The following is a 19,574-nucleotide window of genomic DNA, read 5'->3' as shown; positions in this document are numbered from 1 at the left end:
CAGAAAGTTGATATGCATTCCAGACTGCAAATTCTCCATCTTTCCACAAGAGATGTGTACATATGTGTGTGGGGGGGATGAGTTAGTATATGTGTGTAACAGAGACAGAGACTTCATTTACTTTGCAAGCTGTAAATTCATAAGCTGTTCCTAAAAGCTCTTTACTTCTGTGCTAATATTTTCTGTTAGACAGAAGTGAACTGACTCATTTCCCGTGTAAGGGCTTTCTGTCCATAATTCCTGTAACTCTTTTGCCGTATGGAATATTTTCTCTTGTTCCCTCAACCTCCATGACATTATGTTAGGAATGCTGGTTGGCTTTGATCAAGAAATAAGGAAACTCTGTAATTCCTATTATTTTATTAATATTTAAATAAATAGAAAACTAAATTAGAGTTGGGTAATAATGTTTGGGTTTGGTGAAAAACAGTGAAGAAAAAGGTCAGACAAAGTGAAACTAGGGAGCACTGGTGGGGAGCAAAATAAAAGAAACAAAAAAAATAGGATGAATTCAGGGAGCTTGATTCAACTCCAAAGTAAATATTGTTTGCAATATATTTGACCATTTATTGACTCCAATTTTTCTTCTGTTTGAACTGAAGTTATAGTTTAGATCTACAAAGCTGTTTTGAAAGAAGATATCAAAGAATTTCAATTTGACAGTGTTGAAATTAACTATTTCAACATTTCCCACTTACAACTTTTAATCAGAAAAAAGAGGAAGAAAAATACTTTGAGATTTTGAAGATTCTTTGGCAATAAAAAAATAGAAAGGAGAATGATCTCCCTAATCCACATATAGTTTCAGGTCTCTCAAAATACTCTCTCTTTTTCTTTAAGCCAATTTACTCTTCTTTGAACAAAAAGATTCTTGCCACCACATCAGGAAGCGTGCCTCATCTTGAGACAACCCTCCCGCCTGGAATTCCTGCTATTTTACAAAGAACTCCTTACACTCTTTGCTTTTTTTCCTCCATGCAGCAAGATCACCTTCTCTGCACACCACAGCTCAGCCTCAAAGCACAGTGAGATTTCTGTTGTCATCCTCAGAATAACAGTTCCTTCCTTAGCCCATGTTCAGGCATTATGCATGAGCACAACTGTCTATGTCGAGTGCCTCTAGCTTTTATGTCTCCACTGCAGTATCTGCCTCTCCTCTGCCGGTGCTGCACAGTGGTGATCAGCAGCTGTTGACAAGGATGCCATGTCTGTCAGTATGCACATGTGCACATCTCTCTGTGCAGGCAGAAATTGAATGCCGCAATACAGGCTATGAGGTGGGTCCTGCTATAACAGAAGAGAGCTGTTTGTGAGAAGCAGCAGCTCCTACCAAGGTTATGCCTGAGCAGGAGGGGGATTTGGGACCCTCAGGCTAACAGAGGCAACACAACATTGATCACATTTAGGAAGCGACATCTCCTGGCTTTTCCCCAGTACAGACAGCTTTAAATTTGGGAAGGATGAGCATAGCTTGGCACAACACCATTGAAATAGTGCTGACTTCTTCCAAGGGTTACTGAAGGGAACTGGTGATGAGCCATAACCTGAGCTCAGCTTTTTTTAGAACACAATACTAGGACTCTTTCATCAGTTCCTGAATCTTTTCTCTTTGGCACAAAGTGGAGTAGCCATTTTATGGCTCAGACAATTTTTTGAAATAAGATATGATGTTTTTCATTGCTAAGTCATTGGTTCAGGCCAAACCTGGATCAGTATGGACCAAGAGCTGCCATCTTCTGGTGGCTGGTCAACTGTATATGCAGCTTATATTCAAACAGCAAGGGACCTGAATCCCAGTATCATTGCCATGGGAGTAATTGCTGCTGGCAGAATTAGCAAAGAGGTCAAGTCCTGTTGTGCTACAGAGAATAAACTCCACTTTCATCTGTATAGCTGAAATACAGAGTGCACAAGTTCTCTGCCAGAAAAAAAAAGAAATGTAGTCATCATAAAGACCATCTCATCTGCTTGGGATCTCAGCCTACTCAAGTCCTTTTATAAACCATGTTCAAAAGACTTGCCTAGCTGGCTTCACCAAGCCCACATTCACACTGAGCTATCTTCTCCAGCATTTAAATTAGCCAATCAAGTTCCTCAAGTTATATCAAAATAGGAATGTACTTGACTAGGCACCTTGGTTTTATTTGATCTTTCAGCAAATGGCTAGTAAAATAATAAATTACTGTTGAAGTAAGCCTTCGAAACATAATTGCCAACTATGACCCTTGAGACTGCTTGAGGGCTGTTGCTGTACTTTTTTTGTTTGCTTGCTGTGTTTTTCTGGTGTGTTTGCAGTTCAAGAGTTGACAAAAGACCAGGATTTCATGCCTTCTCTCAGTGCTCAGGAGACCAGAGATCAAAATTCCCTGCTTCTCCAAGACTCCTGAGGGACCCTTGTGGAGAAGTCAGTTTAATTCTTTTCTGTACCTGCCCCCATCTGAGAAGTAAGGATGACAGCACCTCTTTGTTTTTAGTGTTACAAAAGGAATAAATGGATCAGAGATGATGTGGTGCTCTCCTATTTTGATAAGGAAGGCCTTATAAGTACATTAGACATGTAAGTAGTGATCCAGATCATGAAGTCACAGAAGTGAGCAAAGAAACTAAAGTTACATTGAGTTGTAGTGCTGTGATATTGTTTTCTGTAAGTACAATTGCTGTCGTACCTCTGTGCATAGGCAGGTAGTTCCCAATGGAACGAGTCAAAGCCATTGTCAGATAACAGAAAATATTTCCCATCTTAGCATTTTTCTCTAGCTAGTCAGAGACTATCAACCTTTCTTAGAGCTTACAGATATTTAGCAATTTAAAAGCCAGTCATACAATGAATTACTCTTTGGAGGCATTTCCTTCTCCTACTCCCCAGTTTATAAAGAAAGCCTCAGCAAGTAGTCTAGATAGGGTTTTAGTTGGTTAATGCAATCACAGAGGATTACAGGCTGCAGCTGTAGAGAACCACCACTCCTATGAGGAGCTGTGCATACCCCTCTGGGTGACACTGGCCATGGCTTGTGGTGCAGTCCTGCAGGCTGGGCATCAAGTGTAAGAGAGACAAGAGAAATGGAACACGTGGCAGATGGCTAAACAGCATGTTTTATATGGGACTAACTGAAAGGAAGTGACTTTGCTCTATATACTGGATCAGAGGCAGAGACTCATTAACATGAGCTGTTGTCTCTGAGGCTGGCCTGCGGGTCCTGCTGGCTCATCCACAGGGCTGCCTTAGCTGCAGAAGATGTTGCAGGTGCAGCTGTTGCTGGTGGACTAGACAGCTGTGCTTATTTTGGCTTTGCTTAGACCATGGGTGAACAGAGAAGGAAGACCTGAGAGGGCAAGTCAAGGGAAGAGGGAGAGAGGTTTCAGGGAGAGGCTGTGTAGATTTACAGATGAACAGGGAGGGAGAAGGGAAAAATACTACTGACTTGCCTAGCGCCAGCTTCCTGGCTCCAAACACAGGTGAAGACCAAAAATGAAGTGACTTGCTCTCTGGTGGGACACACAAACTGGCAAGTGCCTCAGAGCAGACCCCTCAGAGGAGCTTCCTCCTCTCTGCAGAGAGGTGCAGCCTCCTCAGACCAAACTGACAGCCTTCTCATTGGGGTCATGGGGCCAACTCTCCTGGGCGGTGCACACACAGAGTGATCACCACAGCACCAGGATCTATGACTGCATGGGCTCATGGGGCAGTGCATCACTGTCATTAGTCTTTTACACCTTCTGCAGCCCCAGGTACTGGGCACGGCTGGAGACTGAAACTGACGTGATGGGCTGATGCAGCAGGACCAATCTGTTTCTCTCTGCCTTAAGGAAAATGACAGGAATGACAATCGCATGCCATTCAGCTTTGGTCAGAATTAGTTCAAGACAAAAGATGTTCCAAGGCTTTTGTCTCCTCTTCAAAAGCAAATGCAAGAGAGATTAAATATTTAAACCAGCTTTTCTCTCTCTTTTCCCATTCATTTTCATTCCCCTCATTACTCAGTAAAGCAGGCTCATTCTTCCACCCCCTCACCTTCCCTCCCTCCCTCCCTCCTACATTCATTCCTCCTGCTTGGTACCCCTCCCTTCAAGCAATGCTGAAAAGTTATTGTTCAGGAGTCAGTAAACTGCAGGTTCCAAGCCATATTCTGAACTGCAAGTAGATTAGCAGCCATGAGTATTACTGTCCCTGCATTGTCTTCACCCCCTGGCATTTAAACTTGGTGAAGGGGTCTCCGGTGGTCTTACAGTAATTGAGAAAATAAGTGATAATCATCAGTTATAAATGAGAACAGCAATACCTGGGATTCAGAGGCAGCTGGAGAAAGCACACATTTGAGGAAATGGTGGCCTGTCTTATATTCCTGGTCAATTCACAAAACTTGTTTATGACTTTGTGTAATTTCTCAGTGTCCCAGGGTGCAAAATGGGTTAATAATATTTACTCAGATCCCTGGAAAATGGAAAAGCAGTGTTATGAAGAACATCCAAGTCACCTGTTATTTGCTGTGTTTGCTATGAATCATTTTTTAATTACATTTTTAATGAAATATTTTTGAGAAGATTGCATTTCCAGTCTCCCTCCTTTCCTTTTGCCAATAAGAACACATCATGTCCAGGTTTCCTCAGCAGACACACATGCACCCTTTCATTCTTATCCCACTATTGAAACTTTTAAAAGCTTTCTCCATCTTTGCAAAATTACTAATAAGCAAAATTAAAGCTGAAAAAATATATTCAAAAAGCTTCAGGGTAGAACACACACAAAAAACCCCCACTGTTAAGTAATTTCTGTACCTTCAGTGATTACCAAGAGGGGCTGGTTTATAGTCTTCCAGGCCCTGATGGAGGAAAAGCGGCCCCCACCAAATCCATGTAGCCTATGATTCTGTTTGAATTGAAGGACAAGTCATGTACTCACCTGACAATGACTACAGAGTGCTGTATCAACCCTTAAGGAAGGAGTGGGTGTAGGTATAAATCACGACATTCAGTCTCTGTTCAGCATTCTATTTCTCTAGGTGCTCCTGGACCCTGTGTCCAGACAGATAGCTGTATGCCTAGGATGGAGTCAAGGTACATCTCTCCTGCCACTGACCTGGATCAATGATGCTGGTACGAAGGGGTCCATCCAGAAACTCTCTTCTGGCTGATACCGTCCCAGTGCTTCTAAAAGAGAGAGAGGGAAAATGATCCCTTTTTGGCCATTGCTATAGCTGTTTCCCCACTGCTGTTACTTGGCCTCCCAAGATATGCCCTCACTTTTCCCCTTTTACTATCTATCTGCTCTGTCTTTCTTACCTGCAATGAAGATGATTGTCACTAGGTGCCTGTGATGGGAATATGAAGAACTAAGGAGAGCAGAGGAGCAGGAGGAGTTGGGAAAAGATGAAGAGGACTGGGGAGGAGAGCACTGTAAGCCTTCACAGAAAAATCTCTGAAAAAAAGGATAATGAAAGCTCATTAGATACAGCTGAAAACAAAGACAAAACAAATGGCATAGAAACAAGAAGAGATGCATGAAAAATGCATGAAACATAGACTGACAAGCCAGAGCCCTCTGTAGCACACGTGATGCTGCCTGTGACCAGCAATTCTATTTTGGTTCCCATTAAGAAGTGGCTGTTATAGCCCAGGCAAATCTGACTCCTGTCACTATATGTGGGATCACCTTGGTCCATATAATCACACATGTTCGGAAGCCCTGCTTGCTTTGCAAGCTGAGGAACTGTACATGGTTGGGAGGCTGGTGAGGACAAAAAATTGCTACTCTAAGAATCTGGTTTCTCACACCTATCCCAACACCACCAACCCCTTCCATCTGTACTTGTCTCTCCAGGAAAGAGATGGAGGAAATTCCTCCATAAAACTTGAAGATCTTTACAGACAGGTCCTCCTAGCACAACTCCACCAATATCATAGTCTTTTTGTGCCTGGGAGACAGACTTCTCTAAATCCCACCTCTGTTCATTGAAGCCATGGTGTTGGACTGCACAACCACAAGCTAATTGCTTTGATGATTCCCTTGATCATCTTCCTGGAGTCAGAGCCTCAGGACGAAAACTTTCTAGTACTAAGATGTTTTCTTTGGCTGCCTCCCTGAAGCTGATAGGACTGGCTTTACATCTGCATGACTCCACACAGTTTTTATATGGTACTTGGTTTCACTGTGATTACTTACAGCAAGAACAACATGGGGATGATCCGTATGAATTAGGGCACTGTGTCCTCTGTACAGGGTTAATTACGACTGTGCCCTCCTCTTCCTACTGGACCAGTCCTATGCTAGAGTCTATGCAATTACAATAGCTGTTCTTTTCTTAATGTTCCTTTCATTAAGAAAATAAGGAATTTTGGGGGATTGAAAAAGGCCTCATTCCTTTGATTTGAGAGATATTATACACCTTTATTTATAAACAAAGGAAGTCAGTGAATGAGAATAATTCCAGGGAGAAGAATGGGTGAGAATGACAGATTGTTCTTTTATATTTCTTTTTGTTCTTTTTCTGTTTTCGCCTCTCAGAGGACTACAATCATGTACTCACGATTAAATCCATTATAATAATGGTAATACTATGTTCTCTTAGTGTAACTTTTACTAATATCTCCACATGCTCTGCAAATATCGGGGAAGCTAGGCTAGTCCCTCCTATGGAGCAGGAACATAAATATTTTATCAGTTTACAAATGGGAAAACTGAATGTTCAGAGAAGTTTAGGTGATTAGTCTAAGGTGACTCAGGGTGAGTTTCTCCAGATATGAGCTCCCCCTGCCCACTGCAGACTAACTGGAAACTGAGCAGCCATCATTAATGAGCTGCTGAGCCTGAGCTAATCAGCTCTGTTGAGAGATTATATAGCTTTTGGCCAGTTTGAAGCACAGGCAGAATGAGTTGTATCTGTATACAAAAGACTATGCAAATAATAGCCTCCAGGCAGCAAGCCTGGAAAGAAGAGTACTCATCTCCTCTTCCCCAATACTAGGCATTAGCTATATGGCCAGGAGGTGACACAGCACACAGAGACATAGGTATAACAAACACTCAGTGCAGAGTGCCAAAATCTTCCAGGGAGGTTTAGTTAATGGACATATTGAGAACCTCATCTGTGTCCTTGAAAAAAACAGAGCACAAAGCCACTTTGGCCCAGTTTTTGTAAGGGCAGTGTTGCCAGCTACAATTGCTGCACAAATATGTATCAGATCCTCAAAATCATGAAACTTACTTAAAAATTGCAAGATTAAAACAGAGAAGAGGAGCAAGAGAAAGAAGAAAGCTCTCAGGTTGCTGCAGGGTCAGATTTTTCTCTGCAGCTGAAAGGACTGGCATCTTACTTTTTAACTAAAAAACCCCCCCAAAACAGAGCTCTGACTAAAACTTCTGTATTTGCATGTATTTACTGACAGGGGCAAATTTCAATGGGCTCCTTTAAATAATATGAAATTGGAGAATTTTCCTGAATCAGCCTGGTTCCTCTATCTGCAAATCTGACGATGATCTGGAATCTGAGTCTGGGTAAACATACAGGTTCAGATTTTTCAGCGTCAGCTACAAATAGCTCTATTTGTATGGAGCCAATACTGCCACTGCCTACCTCCTTAAGGGCAAGTTTTCAAGGCGAGGACAATCCACCCTGAACTTTTGGCTTGATCCTCTGCACAGCATAAGCCCCGGAGTAACACCAGTCATTTCTTGCAACAAGCCTGTGTTCTCTGGTCAGGCTGGAGGCTGTGCTAGACTGGCACCCTAGTTTTAACAATATAAAAAGCTACTATTCTGATATGAAAGCATATCAAAGTCACTCTTACTCTGGTGTAAATGACTAAGCAAGCTGCTGAGCCACAGGAAATCAGACCCAAGGCATTTTCTATGTGTTTGTTCTGGCTGAAGGCTCAGAGAACGTGTACAGAAGTATAAATTTACCTATTACCTTCTCCATGACTCTATATGCTCCAAGCCTCTCTCCGTTCAAAGGAGCTTGTCCCTCTTCAGACAATTTCACAACAATCCAATTAGCAACAAAACTTTCTGTCTTCAGTGCCGGATGAGACTACCAGATTATTAGAGGCTCCCATTGGCTCTGACCTGTGCTTTACTTAAAAGCAGAGGGCAACTACATCTGTGAAATGAACAGAAGGGACACATTTAATTACTGGCAAACTAACCCATCAGGATTCCCACTCCTGATAGTGCTGGAGTATAGAGAAAAGGGCCTGTGATTTACATGGCAGGTGAAACAAAGAAAGGGAAGGGAAGAGAATAACTCCAAGAATTTTTTCACTGCTGGAAATCACTGCTAATTGGGATAGGATGCAAAAACTCAGTTGCTTCATCTGCCAGCCCTTTTCATGCAGTACGGACCTTACCCACTTTGCATTTTTGTTCTGTCTCAAGGATCTGACCCTTTTACTAAATTGTATAGTTCTATATATTGCCCTTTCTAAGGAAAGGGGAAGGGGAAGAACAAAAGGAGTTCAGATTTTTTCTTTATTGTGCCTGAAGGCAGTTTATAAGTACCTGGAAATAACAATTTCTCCTTATTAGTCTCTTCGAAAAGCACTTAATGCTATTTTAATCTCACAGAAAGGAAACCAGGCACAAAGGTTCATGCCACACTTGCAGTCCCTTTGGCTAGTGAGAGCACAGGCTCAATGCTGCCAGTGAGGACAGGAAAACAAATTCAGCAGTGAAGCTAACACACTTGGGATGCTGAAGTGAAACTGCTGAAAACTGTTCATGCTGGCATGGTGACTCTTTGGTGGCACAAGGGCAACAGGTGCATATGCCTCCCAGAGTCCTTCAATCTGTCCCACCAATGGAGCAAAACATTTGCTGTTGGTGGATCATTCCAGGGTGTGCTCCTGCTACTTCGGAACCATGACGTTGTACAGATGGGGAGACTGACGGGAAGAATTAGGGATGGAAGTTGGCATAGCAACCTCAGGCTCTGCAGTTTCAGGCTTATATAACCACAAGCAGGTTGGGAAGGTGTGAAAGGGCACTTCCCTCTTCTCACACGCACAAAGCCTCAACAAACCAACACTTCAAATCCTTGACGGTTAAGCAGAAATCAGAAGTCTGCCAGAGATAGGAAGGACCTCCAAAGCACCCTTCACCCTATCCTTGCCCATCAGGGGACACACAGGCCTGTCTTGAGAGAGGTTATTAGGTCAGTGTTCTTGGCCACCATCAGCATTCAAGCAAAGGTGCCTTGACTACAGAGTGCACTACTAAATAGGAATTATAACACCCTGACAGCTGTGCTGTAGACACTTAGTGGGCCTCAGAACACCTGCTCTTGCAAATCTCTGCACTCCAGACCCGAATCACTGAAACACAGTTCTGCAGCTCCAAGGGCACTGGCACAAAGACGAGAGCAAGTATGACAGTTTTTGCTCTCATTGCCAATAGGAAGCATGGAGGTTTTAAGCACTAACCATTTTCAGATGAACAGCAAAGAAGCTCTTTTCTCCGCCCATTAGAAGCAAAGGAGGAAGGTGAAGAGAAGCCAGGGGTTTTGTTTGCAGAATGAATCTCGAAGTGGCTCTTCCAGTATAGAGCGGCATATGGGGCTGATCAGAGGTCTGCTTTCACCAGTTGCCTTTGCTCATTGCATCCTCAGTTATGAGTTTTTCAGATACCACTATCAACTGTATCTGTCATGACAGACAAATTTTATTCCAGAATACTGAAAAGGACAAACAGGGAATAAATCTGATGTCCTCACTCTGTCTGAACTAATGTAAACTCTTGCCAGCAGGCAGAGCTTTAAAGTGGACAGACAGGCAGCTTGGTCAGATGTGCAAAAGGGCACTGCACTGAGCCTAGCATATGGCTGCTCAATATCCAGCGCAAATCCCTGTGATTTTATGATAAATCTCCTAACAGCTGATGAGATCAAGTCCTGGATTTGGATCTCTGTGATAAGAGAAAGAAATCTCAGCTTTCATTTAAAGCAGGAAAAGCAAAACAAACACAAACCAAAGTTTCTAGCCTTACTGCTTACAGAGAAAATTTGGAAGTATTGCTTAAATGAATCCTACAGAACCAAAGCCTCAGAAGTGGAGACAAGTTCTACTTATTTTCAATTAAATAATAAATATTAATAACTTGCAAGCCAGTCTCATGATTCTGGGAGAGGTGACTCATGCTTCAAAATGGTTGGTGAGGCAGTATCGACATTGCTGCAAATACCTTCAGTGTCTCATTAGCACCTAGTCAGAGGTGCTAGGACTTCTTACCTACCTGCCACATAAGCATAAAGCCTTGGCTGCCCAGGCCTTAACATTTTGATATCCCTCAGTGCCTTGGCCTGCCAAAGGTGCCCTGTTATGGTTCTCAATTAACATAGCCAAGCTTCTTTAAGTGTGGATCATCACAGGGTGTGAGGAGCATTTGGCCAGGCAAAGCTTAGCCGGTCACTACCTGCCCTGTGGCTAGACTGCTTTTTTCTTTACATAAATCATCTCTAGCTGGGTTCAGTTTTCCTGCACTCCAGGCACTGAGCTTCAGGGCATTTATTACATGGGTTGCTGGAGCAAAGCTAACTCTTACAAATTCTTTTGGAGTACTTCCAGGCATTTCTCATACTCTGGACAGGAGAGAGCAGGGAGAGGTGACAGAGGGAGATGTCAAGCTCATCCAGGCTATTCTGAAGGTATATGTCCACATGTGCATATGAGAAGTGGAGCAGTTACACAAGCTGTCTTGGATGTCCATTAACAGCTGTTAAAAAAAAAGTGCCTGAAAGTCCACCAGAGATACCAGCTAAAGAGAGACTTGAGACGAAACATAAGCAAGACCACCACAAATTCAGCTTGCGGTGATGGGCAGGGGAGGTGGAGGGCAAGGTCTTGTCTCACAGTAGCAGAAGAGGTCGTTCCAGTACCTTGGACTTCCCCTGCCCAGACTTCTGTCTCACAGCCAACCTGCGCATGGTCATAGCTCACAGGACTGGTGAAAAAGGATCTGTGAAGGGAAGGGAGAGGAGGGACAGTCACACCATGCACCACCACCTCCAGAGGGGATCATATCACAAGAAAGGTTGAGAACACAAGTCATGTCCCACCTCATCCCATCACCGCTGAACAGAAGATGAGTACGGGCAGAGGCAGGCCACACCATTTTCTTCCATTGCACGAAAGAACTTGGGAAAGGGAGAATGTTCCTCCTAGTGTAAGGTGACTCCAAAATGCCTTTGAATGTGGCCGTAGCTTAAAGGTGAAACCTAGGCCTCTTCATCTTTGACCCCTGTAGACCAAACAAAAAAAAAGGAAAATAAAGAAAAATAATGATGGCTGCTGGGCCATCACAACTGACAGACTTGAGCTCTCACTGTCAGAGGGTAGCTGCTAGAGCCTGCCCAGAGTAAACCCAGCCTCACAGGACTTACAGGAAGGGAGAGAGCTATGATCTTTTCACTAGCACCTGGGCTAGCTAAACCTTGTAGGCAGGCAAGCCTGCACTGACAGGTCCTAGGTTCAATGTCTTGGGTCTGTAAACTCCCTACAGTCTACTTTTTCGATCACCCCCAGGTTATGACACTAAGGTGAAAATCATGGGTAGCCATGAGAATGAAATGGCAGGTACTGTCACTCTCCTCTGGTTATTGCTGAAGGTAGCTAGGCAAACCTAAGACTGCAGCATGTCACTCCTGACTCCAGCAAGATCATACAAAGCCATAAATAGTTAAGAAATACATAGCAATCCAGTTTTTAACTCTTGCTTAAGCTAAAGGTTTTGTATTCCATAGCTGTCCTATTGCTGTTGTATAGAGAGGTCCTGGAATACCACATACAACCAAATATGGGGCTGGAGATATCCCTCAGTTTTATTCAAACTGTCGGATTATGTTACCACATTGAGACAATAGCCACCTTCCTAACCAATTAGGATCTCACCAGAGAGACAGTACAAAGAGGATGTATTGCCTCTCAGGGCTGTGATAGAGACCAATGCATAATTCAGGCTATGTTTGCATTTAGTTCTCTGGCTGATATACATAGACATACATCAGCCAAGACTGATTTGCTGCCTGCTATTTCTCTCAAGTGTCTCTTTAGCCACTGTTGCTTTGTGTTTCTTCCTGCTGTGGCAACAGCAACAAGCCTATCCCAGTATACGGATACAGTTATGAAGTCAAATCCTGTGTTTTTGAGAGAGTTACAGGAGACACTGTAAGCTCCTTTTCACAATGCTTCATTGCTGTTAGGAAGAAAGTGCCAGCTCTGAAGAGGAAGTTGTCAGTGAATAAATTTTAAAATGGGCTGAACGGCTCTTCCACAGGGCACCTTGCTGGGGTGACACAGGAACCTGTGGAGAACTGGCTTGCTGTTCTCTTCCCCTGCATCTACTGCCCTGAAATCTCTCTGCTTACACAGGGATTTACAAGCACTCAGTGCCAGCCATTTTCCTAAATTTGGCCTGATTGCCAAAGCAGCCTTCAGAAGAGAGGACAGCCAAATTCTTTCACATCTCTGCTGCTTTTTGTTCTCTGCCATTGTTAGGAATAGTAAAAGACGATCACGGATACAGTGCTCAGGCTTGATGGAGTTGTAGTCAGTGGCTGTGGGGAATGGTTGGCGCTCTTGCTGTGAGATCTTTAAGGACCTCTGTAAAACAAGAAGGTCCCAGACTGTGGTCTGACAGCACTATTGTCTTGCTAAACCATTCTTTGTGGTCCCTCTTTGGTTAACAGGATGCCTATGAGCATACACTTAACAGAGTCCTGTTTGATAGGACAGCATAGCATTTTTTCTTTGTAGGCTTTGTTTCCAGTAGGACTTGGGGATAGGGAGGGGGGAAGTTAGGAATATTTCCCCTACTTCATGCTCTTCTGCTGCCTTCCTCCACCCAAAATTTTCCTCTCACCTCCCCAGAGTAGACCCTGGCCAGTCCCATTCAAAACTAGGCACTAGTCAACTTGGTGTAAGGCTCTTCTCCCAGCACTCATTGTATCAAGCTGGCTACTGCAGACAGCAAGCGTCAGAAGGAGAACAACCTCATTAACAGAAATGGATTTTTCTCTCCACACAGATGGGCAGTGAATATTTTTAAACACAGTCTCAACAAGATGTGCTAATTGGTATCACTGTAACCCTATGATCCTTTCCTGTAAGCAAGCTAAAGAACAGGTGGATATTATTATGAAACTCTAGGGAGATAGATGTCTGTGTAGTGGAGTGGACACACCTGGCCCTTCTCCAGTACTTGAAAAGACCCCAACAAAGCAACGGATTTCAGAAAATCCATCCTGGAGTCACAAGTAACCCTGAGATGTGCGAACCAATGCAAGTTCAAAGGCATCCACCATGGCTGCATCAGCAGTGTAAAGAAAGAAGGTACATGTAGAGAAGAAGACAGTAAGGTCAAGTTTTAGAAAATGCTAATTGTTGAAAACAATAAAAAGGACAGATGCTCCATGGGATGGAGAAATGCAACAGTGGATAAAGAGCTACATGAGAGAAATAGCGGGCAGCAAATTGGTCTGGGCTGTGCAGTCCATGGATATCAGCCAGAAAACTAAGCACAAACAATTTGGCCTTCATTGGTTTCTCTCACAGCCTTGAAAGGCAATACCTACTCTTTATGTGACTCTGGCTGGCCATCTCTTGGAATAATGAACTCATGTGTGGTCCTTTCTCTACCAGAAAGATTTTGGGGAATGCTGGAGTGTTTTGTGACTCTTTAGACCGCTGTCTTCTCACAGAGGGCCGTGTCTGTCTGTCCTCTCATCACACCGGGGAGTCCACCCACAACAATCTGCACAGGGAGAAATTTGCTTTCAAAATCCCTATTTTGCCTTATTTAGAGGAGGAACTGAACTTGGACCCCTGGAGTGTGACCTTACCTGATCCCTGATAATTCAGAGCTGAGGGCCCTAAATTCTTTTGAGGCTACTCCTCTTTGCACAAATAATTTGGTCCTGTTGAAAGCAGGGATACCAGTACAACTCTTCCACAGACCCTAACACAATTCCTTTGTTTTTGTGTCTCTGGCCTATTGAGTTGCTCATGTGGGTCCAATGAGAATCTCTGTGGTACCTCAGTAAAACAAGGAATTAAACAGCTTTATATATGTGTTACTCATAATGACTTCCTTATAAGATGGTAGATAAGCTCCTTTATGATGTCAGTGACTAAAACAAGAGCATCTCCTACCTCAGATACAGATAGGTGTTTCTGCCCAAATCAAAGGCAAATGAAGGCAGAGAGGCTTTGTCTATTACTGTTTTGTGAAAGTCTGAGCATCAGACACAGCCTAAACAAATGCAGGGAGAATGGTCCTAAAGAAAGCCTAGAGAAAGAGCCCTTTGTGCTAAATATGTTCTTCAAAAGATTTTTGGACCCAAGAGGAAAGAAATTGTCCCCACCCATTTGATGCCTGCTGTGTGCAGGGCAGCAGGATTTTGTTCCTTCTTGGTAAACATACAGGATTGTGTTAAAAATCCCTAAATACATTAACAATTTCTTTGGCTGATGAAAATTGTCCAGACACCCCAGCTTTGACTGACCCCTTTGGTTAAACAGGGATAACAGCTGTATATCTATCCCTCTGTAAGTGGTAAGACCTTCCCACATGGGAGACACCTTAGATGGGGAGATTAATAGAAGATATAACCACAATCCACAAACACCCCAGGGATGCAGACATCAAGGAAAAGGGAGAACTGTTTGGCATGAATTTAAGAACAGAATATTTAGTCTGATGCCATTGTTACCGGTGACACCATGGTAGTCTCTGGATGCTGGGATCTGGCTGGCTTTGGGCTAACCTTCAAGGGAAGTGGTGAAAACTTCATCACCTATTGTCGCTTTTAGAATTTGACTGACTCAGACACCGGGAAGTGTCTCAGACTGTAGGGAAGAGTCCTCTTTGGCACGTAGTTCAATTCCATGTCTCAGAGCCTTTTGCATCTCTAGGCCTCTGTAGGAACATGCCATCACAAAGAACACAAGCTTTTCTGACCCCTAAATAACCCAAATAGCATGCACAGCCCTGACTTTCATGAAGAACACTGTGACAGAATCCCAGCAGTCCTCTCAGAACAAGCTGCTGCACATCTCAGCCTTCAGCTATAGCACTGCAGGGAACTCTCACAAGCACTGATTTCCAGGCCTGGTCTGCCAGGGGTCTGTTACAAAGGCAGTTGGGAGGCAATGAGGATAAATAAGGAATGTACTGCTTAAAATGGGAAACTGCCCATCTGACTATCTCTTGGAAGAATTTTCTCTGCTTCTAAAAGCTGACCCTATGCATCTCCCTTCCTGCGTTGAGGTCTGGATCTATTCTTGGTGTTACTGGAAGAATATTGCAGGAGGCTGAGCGATTATGTATGATGCTGTCAGTCACAAACAAAAGGGGTGCATGCCCTTCTCCCAGGGCAGGAGACAACAGTGAGGTGAGGGTGGGAAAGTGTCAGTCAACATTTGCCTCCCTCTGCAATGTTGGCCTCACAGTCCTCCAGCAGAAGGAATGCTAATCATTTGGGTGAGCTGGTTATTCTGCCTCTCTCAAGCTGTTTGATAGCAGTAATTAAAATTGCATTTCTTTATGGGGCAAATTGTGTGGTTGTTGCATCTTAGGAGCTGGAACATTTTGGAGGCAGAGTTCAGAACAGGCTCTGTTAGCTGAAGGAGGCTGCAGCTGGAAAGAGGCTGGAGAGGCCACACTGACAGCAAAGTGGGGACAGACAGTATTCATGTAGTACAGACCCTCCTACCATGCAAACTCAATTAGTTTTTTGGTGTGTTTTGACTTTTCATGCTACAGATAAATTATATTCTTGGTCCAACTAGAGTTATAGCTGTTAAAGCCTAGAGCACGACAGGCTGTTTAGGTTTTGAAAAATGTGACATTTTGCAGCTAAAAGCTTTTTCAAGAGTAAGCAGCATTATTCTCTTTTCTTGGCTGGGTGTTTTCCTTCAACATAAACGATAGATGTTTGCTCTCTCTGGCTGGACCCTTGGCTCACACCAGGGTCTGGGCAACTGGCAGTAAATGATTAGGTTCCCATGGCTTAGCAACCCAGTCTTCTCAGATCACCATGTGAGTGCCCCAGCCTATTACAAAGCAAGGTTGCACCCTTATTAAGCCATGCACCTAAGGTAAAACAGTCCCTGTGGAAACACATACAGAATGTGGTCAAAAATCCCCTAGGTGCCCCATTCCCCGATGGGCTGTGGCTCCCATTCATTTCCTGCCTACTCATTCCACCTCCCCAGTACTTGTTATTGCCACATATGGATATGTTTCTCTTCTTCTCTCCTCTCTTCTTATTCACCTCTCCCCGCGCTGCACCTACATGCGCATCTATCCACACTCTTTCCCCTTACAGGAAATTGCTGAGTCTGTCAGCATAGGGAAAACCTTTGGTGGGCCCCAGATGAGTCTGTCAGCGGCAATTCCTTTTACAATTTTAGCATTTAAAAACAAACTGGGGACATTCCTAAACAAAAATATTCACTGGACAGCATAAATGCTGAAAGTGTGCTTTCCCTGAACCCAGTTACCTCCCCTCCTTTCTCTGAAAAGCAGCATTATGCTTTACAGTCCTAAGCTCTTCAAAAACACCTCCACCTCAGAAAGGCTGGAAATAATTGACGGTTGTGACGCTAGCTGGTGTCTCAGTACAATAGATTGGAGAAATATCACTAGGAAAGGGTTGTTTTGGTAAGTTATGTAACAGTGCACACAGCACTGGAAAAGCTGCAGAATAGTGTGTGAGAGTTAAAATGGCTAAAAAAGACCATCCATGTAGACATGGGTGACAGAGCTCAGCTCAGTGTTGGGAATAATGTCACCTTAATAAACAGGTGGATTTAACCGAAGCCACTAACTGCCAAAATGGCCTCAAGCCCAGCTCCAACATGTGTCTAAAAGGCCATGAGTGCATTGCTGCCTGAGCTGTGGCCTCTCCAGAGTCTTGAAAACAAAGTGCCATAATACAGAGAAATAGGCATCCTCATCACAGAGCTGATCCAGTCTGGAGAGGGCTGAGAGTGATCTATGGCAGCAGTTACTGACCAGTGTTCCCATGTGGTGGGCTAATAACTTTTCTGTGTAGAACCCACACTTCTGCTGTAATAACTATCCACTTTGCAAAACCTTGTGTGTCTGCTGCCAAGGTTGTTTCCAGGCCCTGCTTAACCTGCTCCTTCCAGCTTGTACTTCAGCCAGCACCTAACTAGAAATGAGTGTGAAGTGCATGGAAAATGAGGCTGAACCAGTCACAGGGCAGAGTCTGTTTTAAGGGCACAGTCTGATAGAGAAATCCCAGTGGCTCCATGGGTGGACACACACCAACAGAGCTGCAATCTCTGACTCTGACTGTTCCCTGGCTCACACCAGCTGTAGCATGTGATACTTTGTTCTTAGCCTCTTTCTGTGTGGTTCATGTGAGAAACAGTAATTTGCAGAACTCTTGATTATGTGTTCAATTCCAAACTGGCAGTATTCCTTCACACTGTGGCACCCACTGAAAGAATATCCTTCTCTCATCTTACCTAAGTGGATTTTTATTTTGCTGGCAAATCACAAATGAATGTTTGATAGCAGGCAGCTATCAGTTTATCACCAGGTATGCTCATCCTCATGAACACCATGCCTCTTCCTCTTCCTCCTCTGGCACTGTATCCCTCTGGCAGGAGTGGTTGCTGTGAGGGACAGATAGCTGGAGGACAGTTAGCTGTTATAAGGACACCCATTTCCACCTGCCACTGCTCAAGAACATGTGCAGAGGAGTCAGTCCTTGATCACCTGTTTGAGCAGGCACTGGAAAATTGTCAGATATAACTGGCTGGAGAGCCCTGCCATGCAGACTTCCCCTTTACAAGCTGTTAAAAGACAGCAGGTCTCTGACTGACCTCAGAGCTCCTGGTAATGGCCCTCAGGCTAACACCCACTGAAGCAAGGGGATTCCTCTCACACCAGAGCTGTGTGAGGTCTCCCAGGCTTTCTCCCTCTTCTCCTTTAAAAGCTCAAGATATAAAACCAAACTGGACTAGAGCTATCTGTGGCCAAGGAGAACAGTGCTTTAAATAATTGCATTCTGCTTTCTTTACCCTACACTCAACCCAGCGCTACCATCCCTTTTACTTCCAGCTCTATCTGAGGTCCAGGGACTGGATTTTGAAGTCCTCCTGATGGTCTCTCCATTCTCTGTGATAGCTAGTCCAAGTTTGTAGTCATTGCCTTTAAAATGCCCAATCACACTTCATGCTCCATTTATTCCTTATCTCCTATCTGGCCCTTTCATGATAGCAAGGCTCAGGTTGTTAATACTTCTGCTGTTCACAAACACCTCTGTCTATGCTGACCCTTCTGCACCAGAAAGAACTTCCTCTTCTCCTCACCAAGGACTCTTTCCTCTGTTTTCACTAGAAGAGAAATCTGTGGGCCAATAGTGGGTCTATCAGTTGGAGGAGTCAGTAGGGCTGACTGAATTTTAATAAAAATAATATATATCTGTACGTGTGCATCCATTAACATAGCATATATACTACCACAGTGCCATAATTATTGCCATGGTGAGCAGCAAGAGGAAACATCATTACAGACTACTGACAAGTGTATTTCCTTAGCTGGAGGTGAATCTGGTTCAAGACTCTGCTTCTAGGCCTGGTTATGTATTTTCCAATAGTGAGATATGGGATAAAATTGCCCAGGAACTCCTCTGAGCTTTCCCTGCCATTTACAAGATCCTTGAGACAGACATTGGTCCTTGTCCTAGCTGGTATGGGTCATGGTACTTCCTAAATCATAGGAACAGCTAGTGGATCCCTGCAAACAGTACTTTTCTGTAGATACAGGCTCACAGCAAGATCTTGACTTTTGGAAGAGAATGGAAATCAAATCCTTTAAAATGTATCTGCTCTGAAGATTAAATCATATTCAGTTCAGCCTATTTGTATATTTAGAACATTTTTTTGGCACAGATATGGATGCAATTCTCATTTCGTTTACACAGCTGCAAATCCCCATCAGAGTTAAAAAGAGAGGGTAGAGTCAGATCCTGTTAATCTACCCTGGAAGAGATATTCAAACTTGCAATTCACAGTTTACTCTGGACTTTAACTACAAAGGACTAAGAGGCTTTTTCCTCTTAGAAGCCAGACACAAGACCTATGGACAGACTAACATGGCTTACTTATAGAATTTAGTTCTGTCCTCAGCTGTACGTGATACGGGTACCAACAAATGGTGGGGAATTAGCTACCCAGTGGTGAAGGATTGCTGTGGTTTCCATCTGGCACAGTCTAAGCAGTACAAAAGCCTTGTATGGACTTTACAACCTGGCATCATTGTCATAGCCTGGCTCATAATTAGGTCTTTGTATTGGTACATTAGACAGTCCAAAAATACTATTCTGCAAGGAGGGTTTAAGCAAACAACTTTTTGGAAGAGCCATATCAACAGACACATGGAACCATCTGAGACACTGGTTGGAGTCCTTTCAGAGAGTGCCATTTACACTTTCTTAAAGACAATTTGAAGGAGATTCAAAACTGCCACTTAGATCCCAGTCCTAAGTGGGATGTGGGAGTCGGCCAGGCCTCAGCAGTTTCTTTCTCTTCCTTACTGAAAAAGCCTGTTAGAT

The 19,574-nt window shown here is 43.7% G+C and overlaps 1 long non-coding RNA gene across 1 annotated transcript; it reads right to left on the bottom strand.

Moving 5' to 3' along the window:
* Positions 1–20: 20 nt before the first annotated feature.
* LOC136993890 (uncharacterized) lies at positions 21–5,142 on the bottom strand. The gene is made up of 3 exons (XR_010886153.1): positions 5,078–5,142; positions 4,281–4,432; positions 21–467 (listed from the first exon to the last, which is right to left on the bottom strand). It is a non-coding gene; the product is annotated as an uncharacterized lncRNA (long non-coding RNA).
* Positions 5,143–19,574: the final 14,432 nt, after the last annotated feature.

This window comes from Apteryx mantelli, chromosome 1, assembly GCF_036417845.1.
Source record: "Apteryx mantelli isolate bAptMan1 chromosome 1, bAptMan1.hap1, whole genome shotgun sequence".
Classification (NCBI taxonomy): Eukaryota; Metazoa; Chordata; class Aves; order Apterygiformes; family Apterygidae; genus Apteryx; species Apteryx mantelli.
Note: the sequence above shows the minus strand (reverse complement) of the source record. Positions and strands in the feature narration are given on the sequence as shown.